Here is a 16,414-nt window from a genome sequence, read left to right as displayed (position 1 = left end):
AAATGTTCTGGCTTTTTAAAAAGAAAGTAACAAATGGCTGAATAGATTTTATACACTCCACTCGGTCCAAAATATCTCCCCTAATGGAGGCACACGCAGTGACCATCAGAGCTCTTTGATGCACTCAAATCAAATGCATTACCATTGCTTTGAACATCAACATAAAGACTTATTATTTCTCAGGGTTAAAAACAAATATGTTAGAATTATAAACTCTGAATAGAGCAAGGGCACCATTTATGATTTTGAATGTCCGTTGTATGTGCGATGCAGGAGGAAGATTCACAGCTCTGTTTGACCAGTAGGATGACTCCTTCAAACTAAGAAAGAACACGAAACAAAAGACAACCAAAGAAAAAGAGCAGAAGAAAAAAGAAAGCAGTGAGTAATATCACTGCAGTGAAGTGTTCACAACGTGCTTCTTGGGGTCTGTGCGTATATTGAAATCAAGTGAAACACTGTATCGTATAGATTACCTAATGAGGGCTGAGCTTTAAAAAGCTTGGCATTTCCAGCACCAGTTCACCACCATGCGCACAAACTTGCTGATGGTGTTTCAACGGCTTTCCTTAGAAAAGGATGCAAGCAACAAGATGAAAGAAAAGTCAGCATTTTAGTGACTCTGCTGGCCTTCCTCCTCTTCCTCTCAGTGTTGTGTGCGAGTGTATTTCTGTGTGTGTCACTGTTTGTTTGCGTGCCCCTGATGCCTCATAAGACGTGTGAGACGCGAGAGAACCTTTATTCATTAGCCGTCAGCGTCCTACCTCGTAAACAAGAGAGGGGAAGGAGGGGGACGTGGGGGTAGGAGGGGTTGATGGGACTTGGGGGGAGAGAGAGAGAGAGAGAGAGAGAGAGAGAGAGAGAGAGAGAGAGAGAGAGAGAGAGAGGAGGAGAGTGCAGAACATGGGAGCATAAAAAGCATTCAATTAAGACATGAACTGCAGGGTTCATTAAGCATGAGCAAGCCGATGAAAATGACCATCCATCAAGAGAGAGTGCTGTGGCAGCGCTGAAAAGCTCGTGCGGGCATGCGCACACACAACATGCTCAATAACTGTGGAAAAAATGCTCATCCTTGCTTGTTTAAAGTAGAATGAAAGCTAATAGCACACAGTGTATCAGTGGTCTAAACTCTCCTGAGACATATATTGATTGTACTATATGAAGAAATAAGTTGTTAAATTAGTCAAACTAGTGAATAGAAATCTTTAATAACTAACCTGAATTACTATTAAGTTTTAAAAAGGGTATAAAAGTGGTTGTTAGAGAGCACTAACAAAAAGCACCAACGGTGAATTGCTAGTGTATCCATCTCCAATCACCTTATTGTGTGTGCAGCATGCAGGCCTGAGGACTACATTGGCAACGTTGTTATCTCCTGTCAGATTAGAAAATGACGTTCCCGCAGGTGTTAGGCTGACAAAGTGCAATATGAAACAATGTTTGTGTGTGCCTAGGTGTGTATATGCTTTTTGTTAGGCTCATGTCAACACTTGTGTCCTACTCCTTTCCCGAGCACCAAAGGGCACACATGCATACATCTGAGATATTGCGGGGGCTGTGATAAGCTGTCTTCCCTATTATTGCATTCATTCACGTAGCTTTGCTTTCAACAGAAACCGGAGCATAAGTGCACATATGTTGTCCACAGATATGTTCAGCTGAGATACAAATACAGCGAATAGCTGAATGCATGTTCTGCTCCCTCAGAAAGAAGTCTAGCCATTATATGTTTTTCTCTGCTTTGAAAGGGCTGCAGGCTCTTTCACCAAAGCAAGCGTTCAAAACAGTTGTTTGTAAGTGGCCTCGCCTTCAGAAACTCAATGCTCTCGCTTTTTGTCATCGGGCTCTTCTCCGTCTTAATGTACTCTGTGTTCTTCATCCAGCAGGACACACTAAATTCTTTCTACTGAACAGTGGAAATTCGGCGTACAAAAGGGATACAGCACCTACATTTCCTTGTTTATGCTTTTGAAGAAGGTGTACTTTTGGCTTTTTTAAGAGGAGTTTTTTCTTTTATTCCTTGAGAGCTAGGACTATCTTGGGAACCTGTAAAGCCCAATGAAACACTGTACGTGACTGAGAATGAAGGTGCTTGTTACAATGCCTGTATGGTTCCAAACTGTATGTGTATTTATGTGTGCGTCCACAGCCACTTCGCAGTAGTGCATGCACGATGATGTATGAGTGAGTCCAAGTGTGCGAGTCACTCTGTTGTGGGGCTTGCTGGGAGAAAAATGCTTTTAAAAACTCATTCGCTGAGTGCTCTGAAAATAAATAAAATACATTTTCAACAATTGTAGCCACTTGCTTTGGCCTCCTCAGACTGCTGAAGTGTCATACAAGCCTAAAACTAACCTCTGATTGTGTAGGTAATGAGGACTGTGGATCAGGCCCCCCATCACTTACATTGGAAGTGCATTAGGAAGGATTTTTTTAATGACCGGTATGAACAGGAGGAATGATTACAGCAAGCTAAACCTATTTTTGTTGAAAGGAGCCAATTGAGGTGGTTCATCTAGTAAGGATGCCACCTTGGCGCCTCCCTAGGGAGGTGTTCCAGGCACGTCCAGCTGGGAGGAGACCCCGGGGAAGACCCAGGACTTGGTGGAGAGATTATATCTCCTCACTGGCCTGGGAACGCCTCGAGATCCCCCAGTTGGAGCTGGAGGATGTGGCTCGGAGAAGGGAAGTTTGGGGTTCCTTACTGGAGCTGCTGCCCCCGTGACTCGACCCCGGTTCATATGGGCTTCTGGCTACTGTTTTAAGACACGCTTGAAGTATGACCCCATGTGTCAGCTGCATTAAAGTCTATTCACTCTCTTCGTCATGTTTGTCCTTTCAAAACAAAGACAAGATGTAATCCATGAATAGATTACTGGAACCACATGTTTGAACGAACGGTGCGCCTAAAAGGTTAGATTATTGATATGTAGCCTAAATTAAAAAAACATAAACAGCAAATCAGGGCTACTAAGTGTTTTGCACAAAGTCTGTGGTATTTGCATTTTAATTGGCTGGCAGCGCTAATGATAAAATAGTCTAATTTAACAGCTAAATATCACTGGTAACTCAAGCAAAGCAATTAGTATTCTCTAAATATCACGCTTTTGTATCTGGGTGCATAACTCACACAATGTATTAGTCACTGTGAGGTCTCGCGGAGGGGTTGTTACACAACGTAGGCACACCTTTCTACCCGTGCTCTACCACAGCTACCCTCAATTGTAGAGATATATTCCTTCAAGCTAACACCAACAATCCCAAATGTGTCGGTTTCCACAGACTACAGACTAAATATTCCCACAGGGAGTGCAAAGAGTGCAGAAGAGCTTTTATTTTATCACCTTGCAAGTTCTAATGCAGCATATGACTACAGAAAGACACAAAGAACAGTCGTGGCAGCGTTTCCCCTAAAGGCTTTTGAAATGGTTTACAAAAAGGAAGAGCTGTGTAAATGTTCAATTTATACATTATCTATTTACAAAAACATCATTATTAATGGAAGAGTAAACAAATTCTCTATGAGGGCTCTCCGTGCATTTACTCAGCATTCACTCATTGAGGCGCTGATGTGAAATGATTTCTGATGGCACATTTTAATGCTATGGGAAAAGGAATTAATTATTTAAATGGTAACTGTCATAATTACAAATTCAGGCTCAGATGATTGGCTTCAAACTTTCATCTGATCAAACTTGGTTCTTAACATATTCCTTGTTGATAAACGGGAAGATATACATCAAAGTGGGCTGAGAGAAAGAGGAAGAAAAGGAATTGCAAGGGCCTCAAAGGGGCCATACAACATAATACAGGTGGTCGCAGTTCATTTGACAATGACATATTGAGAGCAAATCTACAATGTGTTATCTTCTAATGGTGTTTAGGGTCTATTATTAGCTCATCTATTGCAATTCTAACACCAGGAGGGGAGGTAAACAAGATCAGAGTTTAAATAACTCCCAGTCATCCCAAAGGTAATTACACAGAGGTCAATGAGCGGAGGATGACCCAAAAAAATAAATGGGCGTCAGCAATCAATATTTCACGCTTCACACACAGTCAGAGACACAGACACACATTCCCGTACACACACATGTACGCTCCGTCCCCTGCCAGGGAACGAGTGGCTAATCTGTACACTCCTCCGCTCTGCTCAAACAGAACACAAGGCCCAAATGACATTTTAATGGCCTTTTCTCTCTTATTATTACCGTGGCGTCTTTAAGTGTGCGGGGACAAAATGAAGCCTTCAACCTTTCCCATTTCTGTGTTATTTTCCTCTGATGTGATCAAGGCTTCCTGTAGACGCATCAGCGGCATCGTGTTCTTTGTAGACGATAAAGATAAACAAGCATTACTCAAAATGCTTCTTTACATTCTATAGAGATTAATTTATTATTTGTGTGATGTCTGTATAGCAAAAGCAACTCCAGGCGCAGTTTTGACATTTTGAAGGACGTTCTGTTCACCATCTCATATTAATGTGCATGCAATCTCTCTAGTGGGCGAAGCTGTTGAGCACACAGGCAGGAGGCTTTGCTCCAGAGTGGCATATATACCATATGTCCAGCCCCTGTTTTATTTTCAACATGTGATGCTACTCTGATATTCCAGCTACACAAACAGATATGTAGTAAATAAGGAAAAACTTTGCTTTTGCACAAATCACAATGTTATTGGCCTTTTTTTTTTGCATCTGTATGGCAAGGTATACATGTTGCCTTTGCACCAAGAACACAGTAGGCAGAACAACGGCAGAGAGAAATAGAAACATGACATTTTCAGACTCCAAGCTAGAGGTCCTGACTGACGAGGGTCAGAGAACCTCCTCAAGACTTCTGCAGAGGAATTTAAATGTGACAGAGAGAAACCGTATTTGGGTTTTGTGATGCCATGATCACTGGAAAGGCGTGACACCCCTTATCAATGCGCTCTAGCTACCACCAACTCTCTGAAGACGCTGATAATGTCATTGTTTCTGCATGCGGGTAACTGTGCTGATCTTTGTGAATTGGACTGTTTTTGCAATGAGGCTCATTTGCATAGAAAGGGGCCAATTTTGCACCAAATGTCTGCATATTTACTCTCTTAAATATGTGCAAATTAGCACAGGGCGCTATTTGCATGGGTGGGGGGGGGGGGGTCATATAGGGGTGCGTTTCACCCTTTTTGGGTGCTTTCAGAATCAAAGCGCCTTTGAACAGGGGCGCTGTCACTTACTGATTTACGTATATGTGCCTTTGAACGGTGATGCGTTCACTGATGTCCGTACAGTGGTACATTTGAGCTGTTACGTGTACACTTACTCATGTACTGTTAATACTGAACTGCATTTGAACAGCGATGTGTTCACTCACTGATGTACATGCTGACGTGCATTTCATTGTTGATGTGAAGTGAACAAACTGCACTGACTATGGAAGTACTGAACTGAACACAACTATTTAAATCAGAAACGTGCTTCATGAAAAAGACCTGAAAAAGGCTCCGAGTGAACACACCTTGTGAGAAAATGAAAAAATAAACTACTTCTTGCTCCAGGTTTTTTGCAGTTACTCAGTTTCCATTTGGCAGATTTATCTCCTCTGTGCATGTCATGCCTTACATGGATTTATTTTAGGTAAGGTATCCAAAGACTCACCAAAAACCATCATGTTTCTGAATCTACAGGCAGTAGCTTGACCGAAAGTATTTTCACATGGGATTAAGTTTGCCTTCAAGGCTTTGGCTCTCTCTCAAGCTATGATACGAGACAGCCCTTAACGCCTGACTGCTTCTGCTGCTCCGTGACTCCGTTACTGTGTACTGGAAAGAGGTGAAATCTGAGATGAGCCAAATTGGTTTGTGGTTAGATACATTTAAAACAAGAAGAAGAAAATGTTCTCTTCTTTTTCTTTTAGTTTTAAAAAGCATTCACAATCATGAGCTCCTTAAAAGGTTTAATACACTCTGTGACATTAGGAGTGCTTTTGAAACTTAAGCTCTTTCGCCACTTGTTGTCCCAATGCCCCGCTGAACTCGTTGGTCCCCACTGGGCATCGTATTAACTCTGTGTGTCTGATAAACATGATCAGAGTCAACCACAAAGTCTGCCTTGATTTCAGCTCTAAAATGGTTTTATATGCTACTCTCCCACATTGCCCTATTTTTTTTTCATGTATTGATAAAAACATTAATCATAACTTATTACATTAATTGTTTTGCTGAGCAAGTGACAAGGCAAGCTAATGAATGAGCTACGTGCTAAGTGTAAATGACCAATGATGCAACCTATCAGTTGCGCCTAATTGGACCAAGTGAATCAATACCATTGATTTGTTGAACCTCTCACCTTTGACCTCAGCGTCAGCGTCATTATTTATTCTACTTGAATATACACATTCCTTTCCTGTCCCCCATAAAAACACATTTTTGTTATATTTCTGAAAAATAAAATAAATAATCAACCACAAAGCTTGCTGGGGAGTCTTATTTCAATCTCTGCCTTTCTTTTGCCACCTGTCTTTTCACTTTTTCATAATCTCTATTTTCGCCTCTCAATTTTGCTGAGTTGTGCGGTTTCATGCATCAAAATGAAACCGTAACCACGCTTCTGACAGCCAGTATCATCCGTAACTTTCCTCTGCCAAGGAGGATTCAGAATCCAGGCAAGAATGAGCCATTAGAGGAGCGGAAGTAGAAAAAACACAAAGAAGATGAAATTTTCGGAAAATCTCTTTCCTTCGTTGCTTATATGCTCTTCCCATGTTACCGCAATATCATGGTGTCAAGGATAGGGAGTAATGCTTATTATGACAGGAGGAACATTTTCACCCCGCTCTGTCACCAGCAATCAGTGGAGATAAGAGGACCATAATCAGAGAGCTGCTTGACTGCAGAAGAGCATCTCCTCTAATGATTCAAACTGTTTGCTGGGATGGATAGATACACATGGCATTTCAGTGGTGAAGTTTTCCTCACAGAGCAGGAGTCATTGTTATGGACTGTGAGTGTTTTAAAGTTTTATTTCTTACATTTTGCATACAGAGTTTGGCCACAGGGAAAGTTAAATGGCTTCAGCTGCTATCGATATAATGATAAATGAGGTTCATAGTGAGCAAACTTTAACCAACATACTGCAACTAGAAACAGCCGTGCTATCTTAGATTAGCAATGTTAGCTAACATTGGATAATTAGCACTAAAGGCTGATGAGAATGTCATTAGTTTTGCAGGAATTTGGGTAACACTTTGTAATATCCATCTTTAACAATGTGAACAATGATAGTAAATGAACCTTTAGTTAAAAGGTATTTTACTGTTAACAAATAATGAAATGAAAGTTACTTGGACTCTGGATCAACAGAGTCATTCGGCTTCATCTGTTGAATGTCTGTTGAGATATTTCAGTCTAGACCAAAGTGGTACACTGACCTGGTGAACACTGCCATCCTAAAAAAAAGATACTAATAGTAATAAGTGCAAGAAACTTAAGGATAAGGTAAGGATCAGCAAAGCCAAATCCTCGACTAAACCACTCCGTAAAGATCTCTGATCAGAAGCTAAATGGAAAAATGGGACAGTTAGCCAACATCTCTGATTTCAGTGTAATTCAAATAGGCTTAGCAAAAGATAGGACAGCTCCTGATACGATTCAGGATATACACTCACTCGACGTTTAATTGGTCTCCACTGGATTCTGTTTTCTCTGTGTTATTAATAGTAATAAAGCAGACACAGTGAAAAAACGGTTCGCTAATCAGTGTCAACCGAAACTGTCATCACTTCTTCACAGCTGTCAGGTACAATACTTGGCCTAAGGACATTAGGGGAGTTTGTTGTATCTGGATATTTAATGCTTTAATCAGGGAAGGTTTATGGCAGAAACTGCCACATTAACAGCTTCTCAGATATCAGAGGAGCAGATGGGAAATGTTGCATCGTTCAGATAATTTCTTCATTTCATGGCCATCCATCCCAAAGTACAGACTGATAACAATCTATTTCTAAGTGCACTTTAAGTGCTGAACATCCAATTTGTGTGTGAAAGTTTAGAAGAGTAAGTAAAGACAAACACCTTGACTGAAGTTCACGATTACGAGAGGCCTTTTGGTATTGGTATATAAATAATATTTGCGTTGGTATACTTCCTGTATGGCATTAAGTAAGCTAGTAAAATGTAATATTCTTTGTTCACTGCCGTAGTGTTCTGTGCAGAAACCATGTAGCATACACAGTATGATAGCAGTTGTCATAATTACAATCAAACAGTATGAAGATATATTATATTTTACCATTATTGCCCACCGCCTCTATTGTTTGCCATCCTCTTTGCCAGTGCTTTTGGGATTTATGATGGTTAAAGTTGCAATATGTAAGATATGGCCAGAAGAAATGAACCAGCAGTATCAACAGGATGTAAACGGTTTTGACTTTATGTCAAAGACTTCGTCATTGTGCTGCAGACAAATCAACTGTCTGTTTTCTTGCTATGTTCTCGCTAGAACTGAGCTTAGCAAGCTATAACGTGAGCTAGAGGCCAATGTCACACATGAAGAAGATACGATAGCTGTCTTATTTTGACCGTTGGTTTTGCTGGCTTCATGTTTGTAACTGATCTCCGCCTGTTTGCTATCCTGGCTCCAAAATGGTGGAACGAGCTCTACATTAACGTCAGGTCAGCAGAAAGTCTTCACACCTTCCGTCGCAGACTGAAAACCCACCTGTTTCCCACAGCAACAAGCAACAATAATAAATAAATAGAAGTTCTTATTGCTGTATGTAGCACTTCAATTGGTCTGGCTTATTCAAAGCTATTTGACTGCACTTAAAATGATTTCACCTATTTAAAGTTAATGTACTTGCAAGATTCTTGCCGTTCGGAGTTGTATCCTCATGATTGGTTGCACTTATTGTAAGTCGCTTGTACTGTAATATAGTATATGTATATGTCAATTTAGATAGAGGTGAAATGTGGCCCCCTATATGTGTGTGTATATGTATATATAACTTGCTGCTGCAGAACCGCGGAAACAGACGGATCAGCGCAGAGTCTGTGAGCAACATCAGCTTCGATGTTTACGGTACTAGTTGGCAAAGGTTGCCGTAATAATCGTGTCATATTGCTAACTGTTTCGTGTATTTTAAGCTACAACCCGCTCTATTTAGCGGCGTGATGAGATTACAGTAGGTGGATAGCAGCAGCCTGTGGTGTACAGGCTGGTGGGATCGGATGTAGCCGGTGGCTAACGATGTTACCGGGTAGCAACAGCTGCGGTAGCAACCCCCTCGCTGTCTGAGTTGTTGCCAGAGCCATTATCCAGTGCAACTTAAAATCCACCTGATGATGGAGAAAATCACTTGCTTCTCTTCCATAATCAATCCAAAATAGACAATGACAAAGTGTCGTATTCACCAATAACCTTGTAAATCCTTAGCTGGTGTGACTTGATTGACAAAAAAATACAAATAAAACAGTAATTAGCAGCAGTGAGCAAAATAAGACTTCAGCCAGAGACAAAGTGTGACGCTTGGCAAGACGTCTTGTTCCTCAGTTAGTCGATGCGGAACAATTTCTTCCAGTCAATATAGTGATGAAAGCATTCCATGCATGTGTTCCTGGTACAACCCAGTGAGCATGGTGAAGCATGGTGAGGAGGATGATCCTGCTGGAAATCAGTCTTCCACTCCAATGATTACACATATGTATTCCGAACAACGTATATTCTTTACCCCAAATCGCTCCTCCCTCTCACCAACTCACCCCTCTAAATCGATGAGGGACGGCTTTGCAGTTGTTTAACCTGCCTGGCTCTCCCTTTCGAGTGTGGAGCAGGTGACACATCACATTTAATAAATAAATAAGCAGGGGGGGGGGGGGGTGTAGTACTCATCACAGCGCACAATGATGGGACAATTATCTCATGGCAAACAACGCTCTTCCGTCGCCTGCCACAATCAAAGGAATCAATAGGTCTCGGAGGGGAGATGAAAAAGGGAGGGGTGTCAGAGGGAGATGGAGGAAGACAGAGGTGAGGCAGAAGGAAATGAGAGGAGAAACACAAACATAAACATAGATGTAGAGCACTTTCAGGTGATATCAACAGACCCTCTGGTGGCCATATTGGAATTCACAGCTCTTAATTACATGTCGGGATTTGACACAATTAAGCACGAGGCTCATTTCTGTGCTGATTTTTCTCTGCTGATACAATTGATTGATTTTACATTTATATAGTTTGACTAAACAATCCCAACTCAAGGTCCATTTACTATGTTTCTCTTCCCCACCAGGAGCATCCTGAGCATGAATGAAATCACGGAGAGCTCCCAAAAGGTTTCGTCAAACTCCTTTTTTCCAAGGTCAAGAATTAACTTTCCCGCTTTATATAATATCAGTTTGTTTGGTATTTTAACACAGGAGTCTGAGACTGTAGCTACACATGGGGAACACAAAAACACATTAATAGATAAGGCTTGGTGTTACCTTTGGATTAGCCTTCACTAGCTTCTGCAATCTCGCATTGAGGGTTCCTTTCATTTGTTTTTCTGGAACAAGTGAAACATGTTTTTGGGGTTCGCTTCCCGTTTTTACCCTCCATTTTAACCCTTCATGATTTTAATTAAGTTAACCAATGACTGGATTGTTTTCAATAAAAGACTACTTCCATTATTTGACTATAATCAGTATGTTTAAATGAACAAATTAAGGGGCCGCTCGTAATGATGCACCCACAGATAATCATCCCCAGACTCTGCAGTTCCTCTGCAGCTCTTTGGAGTTTCATAATGTCGTTCACATAAAGTGTTTTTACATTATATTTGTTATTCTTATCTCAAGTACGTTGAATTTTCTTTCTTTTTTATTTTACAAAATAGTTTGAACTACTTTTTCTTTCCAGCTTTAGATACCCAAACTAGATTTCTCCCCAGGGTAGCTTTCCTGCAGTCCAACTTATTCCAGTGTGAAGTAATTGGTAGCTTGCGAAGCTATGCTTTTACAATAGCCTCCCAAACACTGTATATAATATTGGACACAAAATTTCAAATGAATGCTCCAAATCTGCTGGTTATAAAACTCTGCTAGAAAGTTTGTCAACTTTTTTAACTCTTATGTGGCAAAGAACTGCCATCGTGTGTATTATATGTTGTTTTGTTCCTTCATCTATGATATGTATCCATGCTCTCTTCTAATATCTTCTTAACAACTTTCCAGGTATAATATCCGGCCACTTGACAGGCTTCAGTCTGTCATGTTGGTGGCACTTGACCCTCGGCAGACATCGTCTGTTAGGAAATGGTGTTCGTCATTTACAGGCCGCTAAAAATAGAAGAATAAAATAAAATTATTATACTACCATGAGAGTTTTAAATGCATGTTTTCTGATTCTTTTTAAACACAAGAAACATTCAATTTTGAAACAAATCTTTTGACTGCACTTTTTGACTCTGACGCTGACACCCACCCACATTGCAGCAAAACTTTATGAGCTATCTGTTTTTCTAGTTGTTATAAATATAATTATTTTCTCACACAGATAATGCCTACTGGAGTTGCTTTGTGACAATAAAGCCTCTATACACATACAGACATAACTGTGCAGACCTAATGATGTACAAAGAGCGCATGAGAGGGAGAACTGGATCAGAGAGGAGAAAGAAGATTGAAAGATTGAGGTACAAAGATAAAGACAGACTTTTGGTGGAAGCAAAGAGTCTAACTAACAAAGTAGAACACTGTGTGAGCCACAGACCATAATCTTCTCTGTAGGTGCTCAACGCCTATAGCTACAGACAGACTTTTAATCCAGTTTTGATGAAGGTGGAGGGACAGTTTTACAGCCTTCTGTTTGTTATAAATGGCTTCAAGTTGGAACCGTTCTCGGTAACAGGCCCTTTTATGAATCCGTGCCAGTGGGGGAATTTCTTTCCTTTTATTCTTTCAGCCTGGGAACTTGGCTGAGATGAAGGGAAAATGGCACGTGGGTTATATTGTCCCCTTTCACTGTTGCTTCCAATATATTTTCATGAACTCGTAATACGGGTCTTGTTTCCAGCGCACTGTTAGGAGGTATTTAATAGTCATTAGGCAAAGTGCTCAACACACCAGAGTGCATATTTCAGTACAGTTGTTACTGCATCAAAGCATGTGTGCATTTTCTGCCAAGAAAACTTCATTCTTTGCAATATTTTACAAAAAAAGATAAGAAGTGTCTTTGGCCCTTCATTTGTCCCTGACATATCGTTTATTCAAGTCAAGTAAAAAGGTCTAGTGCCACTTAAAACAACATATTGTGTTATCAGTGTTTCTGTTTCTCACACACTGATACAACACATTCGAAATCAAAAACATTCACGTACTAATATTTGACCCCCCAAGAGGTTAAACTTGTAAGACCTCGTAGTTTTCAGCGTGCTCTCTATTGTTCATTTGATATTGATAAAAGCTCAAATTAAAGCTGCAGACTCGCCACTTGAGTTTGCCTTCTCAAAGTCAGGCTGATGAGCCGTGAGCCCTTGTCATTGTAATGAGGAAGCCTCATTATGAAGCAAATCACCCCGATCTCTGAGGAATTCAGCATGAAGAGCAGATCTTTTAGGTAATTAATCCAGAACAGTGTTTTATAAATGTTGCCACTGCTATCTGTCACAGTTTCTGTTCCTTTAAGGCATGCTCGCCTAATAGTGTGCCACGCCTCCTCTGCAGCTCACCTGCAAACAATTAAGACTAGTTGGTATTCAAGCCTCCTCTTGCCTCCGCTTCACTTCACTGCCAGAGTGTACTTTGTATCATGCAAGTCTTTCCAGCGCTCTTCCCGAAACAGATCTCTCGTTGCCGACCCTGCCTGCACCTGACCTGCCTGCTTTGCCTGTTTCCTGACCAAGCCTGTTTTCTGGACCGGGACCAGATTCCTTCAACCTGCCTTGCTTTTTTCCCGACCCTCTGTCCGGCCCCGACTTACCCCTTGCCTGCTACCTATTGGTTGGTCCTTGTGGATTATTATCATCCAGCTGTGGATCTGTTCACTCGGCTATAACCTGCTCCTGACTGAAATAAAAGTAATTACCAATTATCCTTGGTTTCCTGTGTGCTGCACTGGGGTCATCATTGACTTGTTGTGACACTATCAGTACACACGCTTTACTGTACAGGGCCCCGATTTGCTCATTACCTCAGTGAAGGGTCAAGAACGTGTTGAATGAGACCAATATCGCTACAAATCAATTGTTGCAACTTATGCAGTTAAAAAAATTGAACGAAGATGCATAAACGGATAGACTGAAGAAAGTTTTCTTGTACTAGAGGACACCCTTGAAAAAGAAAAATAGGGACACTGAACATAATTCATTGTTTAAAAAAACATATGTACTCCAAGAAGAATGCAAAATATTTAAGTGTCAAGCAGGAGAGCTGTCACTTTCCAAACATCCAGTCTAACTTCTCCCATGCGACGCCAATTCACTGTATCATTCAAGCTGTCTTGTTTTGTTTACCCCTCCATGGTTGCCAGTTCAAATGACAAACAAGTGATATGCTCAGCTGGTAGAGGAACGCTAGAAAGAATCTCTGCTCTGAGAACGCTGTCATCCAGACTGCTGATGTGAAAGTAAAGCAGGACAGAGGGGATTGTTACATGTTACGATAAAAGATGCATTTACTCCCAACATCAATGTTTAATGTGTAAGAGCTACGGCCACTCCGACTCCACTTTATATTTAATTATTCACAGAACAGCGCTGTTGACAGCTCAGCTTCCTGTCAGATGTGGGGAAGAAAAGATTCCTGAAGTCGAAGCTTGCGAGTCGTCTGATCTGAGGTAAAATGTGTTTGAGGAAATGGACGCGCACCAGAGTGTGTTTAGACGGGGTTGATGACTGTGCTTGATGTGGTGGCATCTCCACACCTGCGCTGCCATCTGTGCCCCTGCACCCCCTGTGACCAGTGTGCCAGTGTCGCACAGAAACCTTGATGAGCACATCTCACTTTCCTGTCCTCTGGAAGGAAGAGACAAAGACTTTGAATTTGTATGTGCTTTAGTTAAAACGGAAGCAAGAACAACCTTAATATAAATATATATATATATATATATATATATATATATATATATATATATATATATACCTTAATATATCAGTGATATTTAGGAGAAATTTGCTTTCTTGGTGAGAGTCATGTGAGAAGGTAGAAAGCACACATATCTGTACAGTAAATATGTAACTAAATCTACCTACCAGCACGTCCAAAATTAATTAGTGAACACGTTATATCCTGTTTGGTTGAAGCTATCTGTGATCAAAGTGTTGGAATTTGTTTTAGCTGTTTTAAGGCCGGGTCTGTGACACTCACCCAGGAGACGTTCGTGTCTTGTGTGAAACTAAAAGTCAATTTTGTCACGTCAGTCGGTCACGTGAGTTGTTCGTCACCTTTTCCTAACCATGTCCAAGTTATTTTGTTGCCTAAACCTAAACCAGCTGCGTCGTCAGCGGAATTGTTCCCATACTTGCGTATGCACTACGTGTGTTACTGGAGGACTCCACTAGAGGGCTCACCAGAGGACTCAAACGTCCGCTGCAAGATTTGTCACTGTGCAGCGGTAACGACACGCGCACTCGGTCTGTTAGCTTGTCTACTTACTAGAAAAGTAAAGCAAAAAAAAGACGAGGGAATATAGACGAAAGATCAATAAAAAGGAGGAAATTAATATGCAAAAGCTTAATAAAAGGGAACAAAACTTACCGTGCTGTGGTAAAAGTGGTAAAAAAAAACCCTCTTTGGCCTGCAGACAAGTCGACATAATTAATTAGACAAACACAAAGAATTCCCACTACACACACACACACTAATGTACACTTACACAACGACAACACAAGCGTCTCAAACAGAGCTACCTCTGCACCGTTTCATCAGCGTGCCGCAGAGTCCTCGGTGCATGCCTTGAGGAACATGGAGGGGCATGGCTGGAGCATTTAGTGCACTGCACACATCTACTGTACAATAGAAAAGAGCGCCACCAGAGAAGGCTGCCACCCCCCGAGGGGCACTATGCACCTCCTAAGTGGATCACTCTGCGTTGTCACAACGTTTCCATAAAGCTCAGTGGGACGGGGCTGTGTACTCCTTTCATCACCAGCAAACCTAAATGAGCTTTGTCAGGCTCGCTAATGCACGCTGGTGGCTCTACAACCTTCGTTGAGCGTCTGCACACGTTTAGCTTTGTGTGTATACTTTCTTTACTGTGTGTCCACTCTCTGTGGAGGAGGAAGAAACTATTCTTTAAATGTTCAACTGGAAGTGTTGGGCCCCGGTCTCCCCTGGCTGGTTGTTTGCAGTGTGGTTCACAGTGTGGGCAGAGCTGGTCAAGGGCAGAGTTGGACACTAACTCAGCAGGTCAGCGGCTCTAATTGCTGCTGGTCATCGGTTAAATGTTTCCCCTGTTTCCTTCTCACGCCAAGAGGGGACATTATAATGATGAGGGTGAAAGACGGAGAGGGATGATATGATGGGAGGGGGGGAAACAAACGAGAAGAAGCCACAATGAGGTTGATGTGAAGTGGAGGAAGAGGAGGCAGGGAAAGGAGATGAATCACAGAAGCAGTGAGCTCTTGAAGACATTGTACCAGGGTGAAAACAGAGGCGGTGTTGAATTCATCATATGAAAGACGGTGATGCTTTACATGTCTTGCAAAATCATCCTTGTGCAAGGCATTATACATCCTCTCTCCCAAAGCGTCAGCTAAATGTAAAATCAGGAAGAGCGTGTGGAAGGTGTGTGGAAGTGAGAGGTTTAGCACGGTAACTGATGAAGGCTGACAACGTGGGATGTGACAGGTTGACTGAAAATACCGAGAGCACTTATAGAACGATGGCTGTGACGCTTTCACTTTTAACCACTAAGTATGTTCTGCTCTCCGGCCTGTGAGGTTTCCTGAGGTTAACACACATCTCTCTGATTGAGTGCATTACTCTCAGACAGGCGTCACATTGAAACACCTTTTTCCCTATTCTAATCCACAGACTCATTACAATATGAATGCAGTAAAAGAAGCCGGCGTGGATCGTTGCTGGAATGCCAGTTTCTTCAAAAGAGGCTTCTAGAAGCAGCCGAGGTATGGGAAGAGATGGAGTTACAACAACACAGGGATAATAAGGGATCATGTCGTGGCTTTGATGTCTCGTACCTGTGCCTGAGATGGCCCATATAGAGTCCTAATACGACATATTTGTACATAATGTCTCCCCATTGTGTCTAAATACATATTCAACTAGAAGGGCACTCGGAAAGCGCAGACTTCCGGCCAGGTAGTTGCTGTAAGTGAAAAATAATCCACCGTGTGACTCTGATGTATCCAAAATGTAAAAACCTCCATGCCTGGGCTTCCTATAGAAAACATGTGTATTTCTGTCTTTGGACTTTAAGTGTGTTATCTCTTTA

The 16,414-nt window shown here is 41.5% G+C and overlaps 1 protein-coding gene across 1 annotated transcript in view; it reads left to right on the top strand.

The window, feature by feature from the left end:
- The window catches only part of LOC115016106 (uncharacterized), a 53,172-nt gene extending 37,139 nt beyond the window's left edge, over positions 1-16,033 (top strand). Inside the window, exon 9 of the transcript XR_003833063.1 lies at positions 15,997-16,033. The gene's annotated coding sequence lies outside the window, so the exon portion shown is untranslated. The remainder of the gene's footprint in view (positions 1-15,996) is intronic.
- The last annotated feature ends 381 nt before the right edge of the window (positions 16,034-16,414 follow it).

This window comes from Cottoperca gobio, chromosome 11 (genome assembly GCF_900634415.1).
Source record: "Cottoperca gobio chromosome 11, fCotGob3.1, whole genome shotgun sequence".
In the NCBI taxonomy this organism is placed as follows: Eukaryota; Metazoa; Chordata; class Actinopteri; order Perciformes; family Bovichtidae; genus Cottoperca; species Cottoperca gobio.
This window is presented reverse-complemented; position numbering and strand designations above follow the sequence as displayed.